We start from the raw sequence: 13,893 nt of genomic DNA on the forward strand, positions 1-13,893 counted from the left end.
AGAAAATCAAATCAAGAGATTATTTTTAAGGCTTAGGGTTTCTATTGTGGTTTATCAAGAAATAGGGATTTAGGCTTAAAAATTATGGTACTACGAAGTTTACATTAAGGTCGAATTTTTTGCTCAAAAATGTCTACCAAACAATGCCTTAGGTTATCCCTAAGTGTCTCAATTCATGGATTACGATTAACTAAATATTAACATACTAACACAAATTATTAAAACAAACATATATGCTTTTCATGTACCTATTAGTCACTTGGTGCATTTAACACACTATCACCTATTCTAATTGTAATAAAATGAACCAAATAGTGTAATATTAAACAACCTAAAATCAATTTCTATGGAATTAAATTTAGAATTCAAGCACACAATCCTATTTACATGCTCCTAACCAATTAATTGTATTGCTACAAGCTCATACACAAACAAACACATACAAAAAAGAAAAATATAACTAACAAAATCATAAAAATTAGAAAAATTTCTATGTTACCCCCACACTTTATTTGGCCCATTGTACTTAATGTGTGTCCCAAAGATAGGAGAATGGACTACTCGATTTTGGTGTTAAACATCCTTGAATGCGGTCAAGTGGTCCTCCTCATGCTAGTTTAGCTCCGAAATGTAGTCCTTCATATCTTACGGGGTTCTTATATAAAAATTAGCTAAAAGAAAACTAAAGCGAAAATAAATAAACAATTTCCAAACAAAAATTAAAACATCCAAAATTTAAAAATTAAAAGTCCCAAAAATTAAAATAAAATTAAAATTTCAAAAGTTTTTAATGAGAATCAGCATCCGGTAGACTCTCATCAATCATCAGGTCCTTCATTCGACCCGTGTTTGGTGTGGCAGCCTTCGTACCCAAAGAACTAGTGGGGCTCGTGCGACTCGAGGTGCGAATATTTACTCCTCCAATTGATGGCTGCTTCAATCGGAACATCTCGTCTAAATCATCGTTGAGGGCCAACTCTTCTTTTTCTTCCTCGTCGTCGCTTTCTTCCTCCTCCTCTAATTCCTCACAGACTTGTGGCATGGGTGGGTACTGGTTTGGTAGTGGCTCAGAGATTGGAATACCAAATCATTGGGTGTAGTCCATGCCCAACGGTGTCATCTATTGCATCCACCAATGACCCACTCTATATCGGTCATGCCATTGGTCCCTTGGCTCTTTTCCTTCGTTTTCTGCTTGAGGGATGGTGAACGTCCATCTTTTTCTTCCATCACTCGTTCCAATCTTGGATGTGCTTACAATTGAGCTCAAAGTACTGTGTGTAGATGGTGTAATAGGCCAATTTTGGCTTGGGCCTATCCAAAATAAACCAAATAAAAACCCAAAAAAATAAAAAAATAAAAGTCCAAATAACAATTACAAATCAACCCAAATAATTAAAACCCAAAACCAATAAATAACCCAAACCCAAAACAGGCCCAATAACCTAAAAACTAACCCTAGCCCACAAAGTTTTAAAAAAAAATAAAACCCTAAACAGCAGCCACTAGCAGCCGCCGTACGCCACCTTCTCCGCGTGTGCCGCCATGTGTGTACTTGCAAAACGGACTAGGACAGTCCAAAAACAAAGAAACAGTCTACAAATAGGAAAAATAGGAAAGTTTTGGTTATAAAAAGGGCCCCCATTTTATGTATTTTGGACATGAATGAATCAAAAGAAAATGGGAAAAAGTCAGTTCAAATACAAGTCATTTTCGAAGGTAGATCTTACCTTCTGATTTCTTATTTATTTATTTATTATTTTTTCCTTTCTTTAAAAAAAACCTAAAATACAAAGATAAAAATCGTACCTTTTTCTTCGAGGAGGTATCGATTCCGATAAAAATCGGTGTTTTTAAGTTGGGGAGTCGAAAGGATCCAAAAAAATAAGTTTTTTATTTTCTGGCCACCACGAATGGCGGCGCCAGTGGCCGGCGTCTGGCGGCCGCCGCGGTGGTCCGGCGACCCAGGCTAGCCGGATTCTGGAAGGTTGAAAAAGAGTTGAGACGGGGTTGAAAGGTTTTTGAAGTCTTTTTAAAAAGCAAGGCTGAAATGAAGGTTTTAAAAAATTTTCGGCTTAAATACTCATATCAAAACGACGTCATTTTGAGTTTTAAGTTCAGAGGCCAAAACGACACCATTTTGACCTTTATTCCCCTCTGACCCGCGCGGTGACCCGACCCGGGGAGGATCCGCGCGTTTTGTCTCAAAGGTATATTTGCGCATTAAGTCCTTTTGTTTTTTAGCTTGTTCCAATTTAATATTTTTTCATTTTTTAAATTTTGTTACTTAATTTCACTTTGTTTTTAATTTGGTCTATTGACCATTAAAGGAGACTGACTTTTGAAACGACGCCGTTTCCGATGTTTTGATTTGTTTGCCAGAGAAAACTTATGCGTTAATTGCTGTGCAAGCCCCTTTGATTTTAAATGGATTTCAATACAGCCCTTGACTTTCTGTTTTAATTAGCCCTTTTAGATACACTATTTTCTTTCTATTAATTAAATGTTCTTCTTCTTATTATTATTTTTATTTTAAATGTTACTATCCTTGTAATTATTGATGATATTATTTGTACCAGTTTACATACATTTATTTGCCTTTTATACATATACATTGTTTTTATTGTGTATTAATATTTTAAGTTTTATATTATTATATATTAGTATCTCATTTCACTATATCTCATTGGTATTATAAATAATCATTTTAGATTTATTATACATTTGTTTTAAAATTTATTATGTATTATTGTTTTGAAATTTATTATGTATTATTGACTGTTGTATACTCATCACCACTAGATTAGTAATTTTTTTATGCAAGTTCGATATGTTTTATATACATTCTTTAATATTTTTATTCTATAATATATCTTCTCTAAATTCACTCATTACATATTTTTTTAGATTCAGTATAAATATTTTTCTTACATAATACTACTACATAATATTATTATATGTGCATACATATTTCATATTAAATATTTTCATTATATATACATACATACATACATACATAATATATTGTAAATTTCATCTCTTTCAAATATGTTAATATCTTTAATTTATTCCAACTTCTACATATATTATATATAATATTTTATGAAAATTTTCACTTCTCTTGTATTATTTCTTTAAAATTAGTGTACATAGGTATTGCATTTTTTATGTCTTTTTTATTTTAAAAGCACAATAGTGTATTATTATTTCATGTCTAATCTATTAGTTTAAAATGTTCATACATTGTTCATCCTAGATTTTTTATATAGTTTATTAATAATAATTCCCTTTCCTTCATGCCATTTTTTTAGTTATTTTAAAACCTATACATTTGGTTTGCATTAGCATTAATTGGCTTGTTTTTATTAGCATTTAAATGTTGATATTGGTATTGGTATAATGTATGATTGAAATTATTGTTGTTATGCTGGTTTATACTTGTTTATTATTCATTATTCATTAGTGTACATTTTATTTTCGAATTATCATTTCGCATTACACATCATTATTCCATCGTTTTTTTGTTCAAAAGATTGCGTTTAATATAAATGTCTAAGTTATTTTATACAAAGGTTTTCCAAGAATAATGTGATACTCGAAATCCGGGTTCCTCGAGGAAATTGTGCCCTAACTTACTGGGCCTCAATTTTCTTTGTGGAATTTAAGAAATTGTGTATCCCTTTTGTAATCAAAATGTAAAAAAGCAATTTCAAACCAAAGCTCTCTTGAGAATTCAAAAATGTTGTGTCCTAACTCACTGGATCGGACATTTTGTTATCTCGAGACGAGATTTTTATTAACAAAAGAAAATTAGTGTGTGGTCTTCAAAATTTCAAAGAATCGTACCCTAAGTTATGAGGTTTCGATTTCTTCATAGAAACAAGATGACCAAACTCTTTTTTAGTTTTCAAATTAATAAATTTCAATAAAGAATTTAAAAGGAGAATCGTTTTTTTAATCTTTTTCATTCGACTTTAAGACATTAAATAATTAATTTAGTACCAATTTTGGGCGTTACGAGGGTGCTAATCCTTCCTCGTACGTAACTAACTCCCGAACCCATTTTTCTAAAACTCGTAGACCAAAATCATTTTTTAGGTGATCCAATCACACCTCAATAAAAGATTGCTGGCGATTCCAATTTTCATTTTTAAGTCGACAACTAATTTTTGTTTTCAAAAAAATGGTTTCGACAGATGGAGTTCCTAAGGATACTCTTAGTGGGCTTAACGAACTTCTAGATTTTGGATATTAAGACCTTAGCCTTCTTGCATAAGGTAGTTACTAGGTGCGAGAAAAAAATCCTTACCTTCTTGCTACTAATGCAAGTGAACATCACCTTCTAGATTCACTTGTTGATGCACACCTGTCTACGTTGTAAGATACAATGCAACAAAATAGATCAAAAAGCATTAATGTTAGACACATTAAGGGTTAGAAAAATTCGTGTGCAGATAAACTGTATCCACATTTTTGCAACTGGAAGCATTATTATCTAATTGAATGTTAAAGGGATGTTACTGCTCGGTTGGCATTTCCAAACGCCTCTCCCCTCGGTTAAGTATGTAAAAATCTCATCCATATTTACGTCTATAAAATAATCGATATCTAGTGCGTCTGATGCGTTGGAGACATAATATGGTGCATTATAAAAATTACAGATTTCCTAAGGGGTGCATAGGACCTCCTTGCATCAGACGATCACGTGAGTGTGCACATCATGTTAGGATTTTTTTATTTTCCTATTTTTTAGTAAGGCGTAAAACTCGTACACCACCGAGTTGATCACCGGCTCTTTTGGTGTAAGGCAAAAGTCTATCCATTTATTAGCTCAAATTAAATCTCAAATATCATCATTCAAATTGAACGAGGGGTCAAAATTGCGTTCTTGGATGAATTTTTTACCTTGGAGTTTCAAGATGTGTTTTTAAACTTCTTGACTCCAAAATCGGGTGGAATCGAATTTCCCTGATCCAGCCAATTGCGTTGTTTTACGAAATTTTCTCGGGGCCATTGAATACACAATATAAAAATAATAATCTAAAAATTTATAATGATAAAAATAAAATGAAATAAAATAAAATAAAGGTGAAAGTTTTATCACCAAAATTGTTGATGGAATTGGTTGCCAACAACAAAGAACGACATCAGCAATGGTAGTGGTGTGAAAATGTTCAACAAACTAATGGCAAATGGTGAAAAATGGAAGCAACAGAGAATGGGTAGAGGTTCTGCTGTTGTTGGGAGATTAAGGGAGTGTTTAGAGAGTGATTAGAAGTGGAGATTAGGGTAAAAAATATGTTTAGTATTTATACTAAACAGTTAGGTCACGCATAAATTTGGGTCTTGAATTACAAACCCGGCACTGGTTTCACGACACTAAGGGTTGGTGTTGTAACCTCCCCAACTCCGCCTAAACATTATGTCCAGATTGTGAGACTACATTAGTCACAGAAGTGACTAAGTAACCCTAGGGACCATAAAAACCCTATTTAGACTCACTTTGGATAAATCGTGATTGCACTTGAGTTAGTTTGGATAACATACATTTATTTAGCCATCTATTCTTAAGACTCATTTTATTATTGATGGTTACATTTTTTTATAAACTCGAAGTTTGACACTTTATTTTGCAAAATCTCGTTATCTTTTAATGCACCAGAAAACACTAGTCATGTCAAATTTTAATTAAGTCGAGTAACATGCATTTTCGATTTACATATATTTATTTTCAATGTGCTAAATAATGCATGCATAAAACCCAAATCCAAAAACCCACAAACCACAATCCAAAATTAAGCTTTACAGTCTCAAAAATTGAATAACAACTTAAGGGAAATTATTTAAAGTGAAAATAGTCTGAAGTCCATGATACGCCCACATGTCGGGTCCGATCCTAGTCTCGATCATTACCTGAGAAGTTAAGACTAGGGGGTGAGCATATAATGACTTAGTGTAAGTCAACAATAACATGAACAATCAACAATTTCATTACAATTCAGTACATGGAAAATCTCATTACCATTTCTATAACGCACGTATATGTCATGAGTATGATGCAATGTGCAGGATAATTCCTATCCAATCATCCGCTACACATCACGAGTTCCCCTAGAACTCATTTGCCAATCACCAATCAATGTGAGCCGAAGCTCGATGTGGATAAACCATCAGTACAATAGTGTAGTTAAACTGCCAATAAATATGCAGACGAGCTGCCAATAATTTTGGGGATTAACCACCAATAGCAATTTTTAGGTTAATACACTATCAGTAGGTTGTGAATACACAACATGGTTGCAAATAAAAGCCTCCAATAATGCGATAAAATATCCAATCTCCTCGATACTTCCGGTGTAATGCACAGACAACAATAATGCTGACTTTAACTACCGTCAGTACTACACGAAACTCCTCTGTCAACCACAATTACGCACCCCATGAAAATTCAATATGGCATACAATCAATGAGCAGTTTATGCTTTCAATATTAGTTATGGTAAAATGGCATGCTTAACATGCATATCAATAATCAGTGTCGGTGTACACTTTGCATAGTCTTCATTTAACAATAATATTAGCATTTAATTATGCTCTTATTACATGCTCAGTTTAGATTTTTACTCAATCAGTCAATCAATTCAACAGTTTCATTGGTATGTAACTACAATACAATCTAGTCATGCCTAGTACGCAGTTTGAACAGTGGCATTGTAAGTCAAACATTACACATGCATCCCATATTCAATGAACTCAATATAACCTCAATTCAAAGAATGTCACATTCAACATACATCAATCCATAAATTTGGCAATCAATCAACCAATCAAGTATTATAGTTACGCATACAAACAATCTCGGTAAAGGCTTAACCATTCAATCAGTAGTTTTAAAGTCACATACATTGTTAAAAAAATTTTAATACGCCTAATAGGCCATTAAACTATGCCCAGCCAGAAAGAATTTTATAAAACAATTCAATTTATAATAAGAATTTAACAACCGATTAAATAAGGTTAGGACCCACACCTTGTTACGTACTAATCAACACTAAGCCATAAGAGTCTGTGTATCCGCACTAATGCCTTAAACATACCTAAAACCAAATTAAAACATCTAACATGTTAAAATACTACTAAAATAGCCTTGAAACACCCCCTAAGGGTTCAACCAAATCAGTGTTACACTAATTAATTTTCAGATCCAATTCGGTTAAGTAACTTACACTGATTTGATGTGAAACAAGGGAGCAAACGAACTCCAACTTCACTGTTGATCTGGGATGTTCAAATCAGAACCTAAAACATAAATAATTCTAATATCTAATATTAAATTTAAGGCCTTAGAGTAATCGACCAAAGCAACAACCACTAATGAAATCGAGACAATGTAAGATCTCGCATAGATCTGCACTTAACACTACCCGATAACTAGATCTGATTTGTCAGATAAACGAACTTGGATTCCCCATCAATTAAGAAAATTGAGATTGGATCTAAATAGAGAAGAAATTGGGAAACTCACTTCTGTAAGGGACGGCAATTGAAAATAAAACGACAACCAAAACAATGGTGTTCCAAGGGGCGGCAACACCACAAGTGATGATAGAAAAAGGGTTGACTTGGGCGACAGGAGGATGGATCTTTGGAAAGAAAAAAATTATTTTTAAGGCTGGAACAATGGTTTCTTGGCTGTTAAAATAGTAGCAAAATTTTGGTTCACAAGGGAGAGCAAAAGCGAAGGAAAATGATAACACTATGAACAGAGAAAAGGGGAAGCAATGGACAAAAGAGAGAGGTTGGACGGGGTGACATAGAGGTGAGTTTTAGGGAAGAAAATGGGCTGGTCTAGGAGGTTAAATAACCAGCAAGGTGGCTGGAAAACTAATTGCAAAAGCTTAAGCAAGGGTGGAGTACAACTATGGTGTAATCGTTGAAGAAAAAAAAAATTTTAGAGAAAGGAAAAGGCATATGGGAGGGACGACAAGAGAAGTAAATGAAACAAGGAAAAAGGTGAAAAATTAATATAAATACCTAGGGTTTACTAGGCTGGGAGACGTAAAAATAGGGGAGTGGGAGCAAAAATAGAAAAATTCACAATTTGCAAAGGAAGGGAACTGAACTCGACTTCCTAAGCCAATTAAAATGTCTCATTGTTTTCTCTTAACAACCAAGCCAATGTCTCATCCTTGAAATAATTTTACCAACATTAAACCAAAAATTTTACCAAGTTTTGAATTTGAAGTTCTGTGTCGCGACATGGGCCCTAAGTTTAAAAGTAATTTAGATTTAAAAAGTTGTTTCATGAAATTGAGGTGTAGTGTCATGACACAGGGTTGAATTTGGAAAGATTTTAGGTTCGAAGTGTAATGTTACGACAATGAGATGTGGTGTCATGACATCGCCCTAAATTTTAAAATCCTAAGAGCTTCGAAGTTCAGTGTTGCAACATCGAGGTTTGGTGTCGCGACATTGCCCTAAATTTCTCTATTTTTGAATGGGCATGTCGATTCCTATGTTTTACCTCTAATTTCAAATAAGTCCCTAATAGACTCCCTCTAGCTGCCTATAGCCAAAATCCTAATCTAATTAAAACTTCCTAACCTAATTAAAATCAAAAATTCAAATGTACAAAAATTTACAACATTTTCCAAAGTTTAAGTTCAAATTAAGTGTGGCTATCGGACTCATTCGGTAGCCCTAACGTTCCATGCATCACCATCTTTCTCCTTTGGCGATCATATCGTTCTGTCCAACAATCAAATTTTTATTCGGGGCATTTCCACTTGTCACATTTCCTTGCTCCTTTGGTTCCTAAACACATCGAACTAAAAACATACCTTTGACCAAGGTCTTTAGAGGTGCTAAAGGAAATTACATAACAATTTTCCCCTATTTTATTTTCGTATTCTGCATTTTGGAAATCATGCCTACATTTAAATACTTCTTTTTAGCCATTGATATTCATGATTAATTTGCTCTTTTTGAGATCAATGGTCGATCTAAACAATAGCCAAAAATAACCGACCCAACAGAATGGGAACGTCTTGGTCCTTCTTGAAGTCTAAGACGAGAAAATCGATGAGGATTATAGACCCCTAATCTTAACCAATACATCCTCAAGTACACCTGTGGGGTGTACAAGAGATCTATTAGCTAATTGTTGTGTAATTGTCGTATTTTTTAGCTCCCCAAATCCGAGTTTTAAATACGTGGATAAGGGCATCAAATTTATATTGGCCCCTAAGTTACAAAGGGCCTTGCTAAAATGTTTGCTCTCTATCTCCATGGGAATTGTAAAACTTCCTAGATCTTTTAGCTTCAGAGGTATTTTACGAGCAGTTATTGCACTACAAGAAGTGTCGATTTTTATTTTCTCACCTTTTTTTAGTTTTTTATGCCTAAACATAGTCTTTTTTTAATTATTTGGCATATATCAATTAGTTCAAGCAGTGGTCAATTTACATTAAGAGATTCAAAAAGATTTAGAAAACTTATGGATTCTTCATCATCCTTTCGTTAGTTGCCCTCCAACCTCGATGGAAACGATACGTTCTTTTGTACGAGTTCCAAGTGTGGAGTCTTTTCTAGCTTAGCCACCAATTCGGGTATTTTCTCCATTTGGACCTCAATTTTCAACACATCAAGGTTTTTTTCCTCCACATGGACTTCATCGTTTTCCTTGTTAGCTGCTTTTTTCGAGTTTACTAATATTTTACCCGAATGGAGTGCAATAGCATTTACATGCTCTTTTCCTCCCTTTCGAGGATTATTTTCAATATTACTCAAAATACTTGTGCCCATTTGCCTTCGCATCTGATTCAATACGTTCATGGTATTGCGCATCTTTTCCATTAATTCGACAAGGTCTGTGTGTGTAACAGTCATTTTTTTTAATGGTTTTGGGGCCACAAATTCGACGAGTAAGTTCGTAAATATTATTTTTTAATATTTACAAGTCAAATATGGTTTTAAAAAGGTCTTTGATATGGTAATTTATGCTATTCAAATGATTAATTAAGTTCAAGTGGTAAGACCCTAAAGTTAAGTGGTTTTAGAAAATAAGATATTGGGACCTCATTTATATAAACTGAGACGTAAATATTTTTATAAATATTTTGGAGTGTCATTAAGGTTGTATTGAAGTTTCGTTTAGAAATTTTAATGTTTAGTAGGTTAATTAATTAAAAGGACTAAGTTCTAAAGGATATAAAATTTGATCATTATTAGATTTGAGTGATTAAATGGCTTAATGAGTAAAGGTAAATGGACTTAAATGGTAATTAAACAATTTAAGGAGTTAGTAGACAAATATGGACATGGATTTGGTGTTTGATTTACTTATTAACCAAGATTAAAATGGTAATTTGATAAATTAAATTAAATTAAATTAAAGCAAAAGTTATTATCATATTTTTCATGTCTTCTTCACCAAATGGTAAGGAGAAAGGAACCCTTTTTAAACCTTAAGGTTTTGGAAACTTCAAAAGCTCTATTGGTATGTGATTTTTGGCCCATTTCTAATAATTTTTATGTTTTTGAGATCGTTGTAACTAGGTCCAACTAGCCTGTACTGCCGTTTTTGAAACTGTTAAAGATTTTGAATGTTGCCATTGATGAATCTTTGTGATTTTAGATGTTAAATGATGAATTTGAAGTATTAGTTGTTATTTATAAGTACTTTGTTAAGTGATTTTTGATGAATTTAACAAATAGGGATTAAATTGTTGAAATATAAAAAATGTAAGGATTTGATGTGAATTTTTTATAAATATGGGCTATATTGGAATCTATGAACATCCGGTTGGCATGGGTTTGCAATAAAAATGGTTAATTTACATTTTTAGGCTCAAGGACTAAATTGAATAAAAGTAAAATGTTAGGGCAACTTTTAAAAATTTCAAAATGACTAAATTACATAAAATAATTATTTTACTATCTAAATTAATGAATTGAATGAAATTATTAATTTATAATAAGATCGAGTGGAAAATCAAGGAGAATGAAAAATTACCAAATAGTCCATGTACTTTGACATTTCTACAATTTAGCTAGGTAAGTTCGTATGAAATATAATCATTTAAATGTTGATTAGATTGAATATTTCATGTGTTGTTCTATTGTAAAATGAATCAATATATATGTTATTGTGAAATTTATCATGAAAAAAAATGATGAAAATCTAACAACGTTTGACGACTATCGAGCCCCGTTTGAACCTTTGAAATGTATAAGATACAAATGGCATATTATTAGGGTTACCATGTTTCAAGTGCTGATCTTGAATGTCTTATCCATGCCTGAGGTTCAGAATTTGTTGTGGATTCTCATCAGCTTGCGTGAGCAGCATCATGTAGCTTACATTCCGAGCATCAGCTTGTGTGAGCAGACCTAGGTTACCATGTTCAGGGTGCTGGTTTGAATGTCCTATCGATGGCTGATTTCCAAAATTTGTTGCGGATACTTGTTAGCTTTTATGAGTGGCATCATGTAGCTACATTTTGATCGTCAGCTTGTGTGAGCAAACCTATTTATGACTCATGTGAGCAATGATGAAATGGAATGGTTTAAACTATATGTTTAGCACACTTTGTGTGAGATTTCCTGCGTATCCGATACTATTCTAAATGGTTCAACGGGCAGGAAAAGGGAAAGAAAGGCAAGTATTCAAATGACTTATATCATGAAAACTATAAAAAGGAATGAAAAAAGAATGTTAAATGAAAGTATGTCTATGTTCATGAAACTGATGATTTCAAGTGAGGTTATTCATGTTCAATGACTTATCTTATGTTAATTCAAGTGAGTTATGAATTGATGCACTAACATGTGTTGTTGATGATGCTTAGGCTTGTGTCAAGCTATTGGTTGGATTGTATTATGTTTACTTTTAAAGTTATGCATTGAAATGGTAAATGTCCAAATGGAAATATGCTTATGTTCATGAAAGGGTGGTAAGGAACAAAGTATGTAATTTCTTATGAAATGGTTTATCTTGAAGTTGATTTCAAAAGAGCTATGTTTAAACACACTAGCTTATGGCCATGGTTGATGTTATGCTTATGTCTTGTGTGTTATGCATATGAAATGGGTGAGGAAAGGTAATGAGATGGTAAGTTCATAGTTGAAATGTAATATGATGAAAAGGGAATGATGTACTTATATGTGAGAAATTTACGCATGCTATGGATGAATATACCTAGTTCATGAACACATATACTAATTAGTGAATTGATGTTGTTATTTAAGCTAAAGTAAGTAAATAAAATGGAAAGTAAGTAAATGCAATGGAAAGTAAGTAAATGGAAGGGTTCAAAGTCTTATAAAATCCTATTATGTTAGGAATGAAAAATATATGTGATATTGACGAACTTACTGATTTATGAGTTGATGGTTATAAAGTTTGATAAGCTTTTGGAAGTTTGATATAGGTTTATAATCATCCCATAAAGTTCACTATTAAATTGAAATGTTATGCTTAAATTTTATACGAGATTACTAAGCATTCATTGCTTACGTAGCTATTTTCCTTTACTTTACGGATTAACAGAATCTTGATCGGTTTGGAAGCTTGTCGGAGATCTATCAGATTATCTAACGATTATATTGGTATATTTTGATGTCTTGGTCAAGGTTATAATGGCATGTATAGTTGGACTTTTGATTTATATTAGTTGATGAGTTTGACATGTTGGAACGACGGAAATGTGCAAGTGTACACAATCGCAACAAGTAATAAAGTGACAAGTAAATGTCAAGTTATCGTACCCACAGGGACTGTGAAAAGAATTATTTATGAATGCTATTTAAAACACTTTGGTGAAGAAAAGTACTTTGTTTGAATAGGGTGATTAAAAACTAAGATTTTTAACTAAGTAAACTAAATAAATAAATCTCAAATGTACGATTTCAAAATACGATTTTAATCAAGATGACATAATTGTGTTAGATTAATTACATTTCTTAACCTAGAATTATTAAACTCATGTTTATATTGTTATGAATAAGTTCACGTAAACTCGGTAATTTTCTAATTTATGAACATACTCACCTACCAAAATCCATTTATCTCTTGACTATATCCCTATGTCAATTCAACCGATTAAACAAATCTTCATAGGCAAATATGTTATTGCACATACATACTTATTAAATCGAAATAATCTCTTGTACATATCCCTATGTCAATTCAAACAATTAAATCGATTTAATAAGCACATAAAAGACTATGTGAGTTAACAAAGTATCCTTACCCTGAAACAGTTTAATCGCAATAATCTTGCATGTTATGCAAGGTAAATATATCGTCAGATACCGTTGCTAATCTAACCCTTAGCTATCTTAGATGATTAAACATGCACTGATTAAGTATTGTGTCCATTAATTACAATTTCAATCCGTTTAAATAATTAATTCATTAGTTACCTAACAATTGGAATGGAAGAATAACTTAGTCATGATTTTACTTAATCAAGCATCTTACCGAGGCCTATAACAACATAAACACAATTTCAATAATTTTAACAAACGAAATGCAATCAACCTAACACGAATTAAATTCAAGCTAAATTGATTAAATTCGTAACACCCCTAACCCATATCTTTTACCAAAATAGGGTTATAGAGCATTACCGAAGTTTATAAATTAATTTAAAGACATTTCATTTCATCAAGCATTCATATTTAAAACCAAACAAAATCAAAACATTAATGAGGTAACGTTGGCCAATTTAACTTATACATGCCATTCAATGCATTATTCCCCTAACATGCACAAACTCAACATTCAAGTTAGTTTAATAGTTTCCATGTATCAATAATATATATACCATGATTTCCATTTCCTTGTTATTTTTCCATATTTATCCCGCTGAATTTCTCAGAATTTCGATG

General features: G+C 32.5%; 1 long non-coding RNA gene across 1 annotated transcript; it reads right to left on the reverse strand.

The window, feature by feature from the left end:
- Positions 1-5,682: 5,682 nt before the first annotated feature.
- LOC105774799 (uncharacterized) lies at positions 5,683-8,117 on the reverse strand. The gene is made up of 2 exons (XR_008197041.1): positions 6,023-8,117; positions 5,683-5,913 (listed from the first exon to the last, which is right to left on the reverse strand). It is a non-coding gene; the product is annotated as an uncharacterized LOC105774799 (long non-coding RNA).
- Between the last annotated feature and the right edge of the window lie 5,776 nt (positions 8,118-13,893).

This window comes from Gossypium raimondii, chromosome 6 (genome assembly GCF_025698545.1).
Source record: "Gossypium raimondii isolate GPD5lz chromosome 6, ASM2569854v1, whole genome shotgun sequence".
NCBI classification, from domain to species: Eukaryota; Viridiplantae; Streptophyta; class Magnoliopsida; order Malvales; family Malvaceae; genus Gossypium; species Gossypium raimondii.